We start from the raw sequence: 3,140 nt of genomic DNA on the forward strand, positions 1-3,140 counted from the left end.
CCCGCGGCTCGGGATGGCCAGCCCCTTCGCCAAACCTGTTAAATCCCCCAGTCACCGTCCCCCGCACTGACCCGCAAACGGCCTGACAGGACCACGCACGGGGTTCCCAGCTTAGTTTATCCCTCTTCCTTCAAGGCAGCAGCGGGGTGAGCATCCCAGGGCTGGTCCTGGCGCACACGGGAGCACCCTCTCCGCTTCTTCCTGCTGGGTTGCTAAGAGGATCTGGGGGGTTCGCGGGTTCCCCTACCCGGCGCGGGCCCAGGCGCAGCGCACACCTGTGCCATCGCTAGACGCTGGTCCCTCTCTCCGGGATCGCCCCCAGAGCACACCTGTTTCCGCGTTCACCTCCAGCCTCTTCTGGACTTAGAGGTGCGCCCTGCTCACCCTCCGCGGGGACTGCCAGCGTTCGGGTTCCTATCCCTCCCCTCTCCCTTTTTCTCCGGTCCTTACCCCCTCGTATCTGGCCTCTAACCACTTCTCGCTTTCTCCCCCTCCTCCCCGGGCTTCTCTCTCTTATCAGGCCTGCCCTTTCTTCCTTTCCTCCATCCCACAGGCCTTTCCAGCCGCTGTTTCTCCACTGCCCCTCCCTCCACTCCAGCGCGCTTCAGGCTCCCCCAGTTCGGCCGCGCAGGACGCCCCCCTCAGCACCTCTGGCTCAGTCTTTTCAGATACGCCCGCCGGCCCCACACCTAGGCCCCCAACCCTAACACTGTCCTCGCCTCCTTTCCTGCCTGCGAAAGACTCCTCGGGGTGCTTCCCTGGCAGGAGCCCCTACTTGGGAACTCGTGCTGGCCTCAGGGGCTGCACAGCTGTCATGGACGACAGGTCTATTTTAAGCTCTGCACCCAGTGTCCCCGCCCTGAGGACCCGGGCACGGGTCCAGAGACTCCGGTAGCACCTTGCCAGCACGATTCGGAGCGGACGCGGAGCCAGCTACCCCAGCGGACTCGGCAGGCGCGCTGCGCCGCCACGGCGGTAGAAGGCGGTCCCAGTACACCCAGCTCCGAATCCCAGCGCCACGGGAATCCCGGGGCGGGGGGCGGAGGTGCGCTATGCCCTGGTCCCCAGCCCCCGACCTGGGAATAGACTACCTTGGCACCGCCGGCGCTCCTTCAAAAGGGAGTCATGCACGAGCCTTCTCAGCCAGTCTCTTTTCCGTGTGTCCTGGCTCACTTTATTTCTAGTCAGTCCAGTCAAACTTGTAACAACCCAAAGTGTGACAGTTGGAAAATATTAAAAATTAGGTTAGGGACTGTCAACAAGTTATGGAACTGCACCGCCTAATGTCAGCCGCAGACGGTTCGGAGACCAGGCTGCACACGTGCGTGTGTCCCCTTGCATACACACAAACACCCATCCAGGCTAGGATCCCGTCACCAGTTTGCTCACTGACAAGCTGTAAATCCAACAGAAAATGTAAAAAAAAGTCACTCACCCGCCTCTCTTCTACCCTCTCCAGATTAGGATTCAGGGGAAGTATCAGAAAAGGGTGGATTGAGAGACCCTTCTTTCCTTTCTTTTGCCTTTCCAAAGAGTGGAAATTTCCATCATGTGATAGGGGGCAGCATCCTCAGTGTCGCGTTTCCTGCGGACCCTCCCTTCCAGCCCAGCCACCAATGGTCAGGCGGCAACCTGAGATGTAAACCAAAGCATCCTCCCAGGTGGAGCCCAGTTGTCCCGCTGTCCCCCCAGAGTGAAGTGTGGGAGCTGCAAGCCCCTGCTCCCTCTTTCCTGGGTCCCCAGTTACAGAGAAGATCGTGCGTTTACTTTGGATGGTTAAGTTTCTTTATTAGTCAAAGTGGCGTTTACTTGATGAGTCCTATAAGCAGGGATACATGCTGACCCTGCTTTTGAAGTCTGTGAAAATGTTCAGGGTAGAGGACTTCTTTGAGATTTGGAGAACCTGAAGATTATATTAAAACTTGACCTTTATATTAAAAAAATAAATAAATTGGAGGAGCAGGTACAAAATGTTAACAGTAGAATTCACTTTATGCTAGAGCGAAGCAGGATATAACCTGCTAGCACCATAGGAAAGGGTAATCATTTGTGGTAAATTTTTCTGGAATTTCATTTTAAGCATTATGCTCAGTATATTTGGAGTTAGACTGTAAAAAAGAGCATAATAACTTCAACACTGTTTGCTAAAGGATCCTCTCACCATCTTAAGGAAAACTTTATATAAAACTATTTCCTGCTGCTAGCAAAATTCATGTTTCAAAGAAGATCCTTGTAACAAATATGTTCCCAATGCCCTGTTCAGTATCAGTTGTCCTTTAGGAATAAAAAGAAAAAAGCACCTGTGGCAACCTGACCTGTGTTTAGCAAACTCACCAGGCAACACAAATTACTTTCTGAACGCTCACACATCTGACATAACTTTATGAACTTCATTCAGAATGATAGGTCTCATCAGTAGCAACTTAACACTTCAAAAAACAGAACAATGACATAAACCCACCTGGATAATGCATAATAGCCAGAAACATTAAGGACAGTAATATAATACATACATACATATACACATACATATCAAATTGTATGAAACCACTGAAACCACCCAACAGTACAAATTCAGTAGAAAAATAATGTGATACATACCTTTACTGGAGCTACCATTTTGGAACATTAAAGAAAATAGTAAATAAGAAATACTCTTTTTATGAAAAATGATTACTCTCCTGGACAAACATGGTACAAACATGGTATCTCTTTGATCTGTCATAACCAGTAGTTTCCATTTTGTGAAATTCAGATATAACAGAATAGAGTCCCTTTAAGTTTGTTGAAGCTAGATTCCCTTTACACTGTTACACTTCTCCATTGGTTATGATTTAATAAATATCCCAAGCATCTTTTATACTAAACTTGGTATACTGAGCTACTAAAATGTCAAAATTGACAGGATTTAAAGATTAGTGAAAGTCAGCCTGTGGCCTGGTGGTAAAGGTTGCTGTCTCGCACATAGCCAACTGGGCAGTTGCAGTCCTTGTTTTCAAGTCCTGGTGACTTGAAAACAAATTGGCACGTGTGTTTGCATGCCTCAAATCCCCCAAAAAAGAGAATGGAGAAGGAATTCTGCAAGGGGGTAGAAAAGATGTTTTCTTGATTTCTCTCTCTCTCTCTTCCTGCTGGCAAAT

At 49.5% G+C, this 3,140-nt stretch overlaps 1 protein-coding gene across 1 annotated transcript in view; it reads right to left on the reverse strand.

Annotated features, from left to right (window-relative positions):
- Window positions 1-1,517, reverse strand: part of SLC38A4 (solute carrier family 38 member 4) — an 83,247-nt gene extending 81,730 nt beyond the window's left edge. The window contains exon 1 of the mRNA XM_006168568.3: window positions 1,436-1,517. The gene's annotated coding sequence lies outside the window, so the exon portion shown is untranslated. The remainder of the gene's footprint in view (window positions 1-1,435) is intronic.
- Window positions 1,518-3,140: the final 1,623 nt, after the last annotated feature.

The sequence above is a fragment of the Tupaia chinensis genome, unplaced genomic scaffold (assembly GCF_000334495.1).
Source record: "Tupaia chinensis unplaced genomic scaffold, TupChi_1.0 Scaffold145870_1, whole genome shotgun sequence".
Lineage (NCBI taxonomy): Eukaryota > Metazoa > Chordata > Mammalia > Scandentia > Tupaiidae > Tupaia > Tupaia belangeri.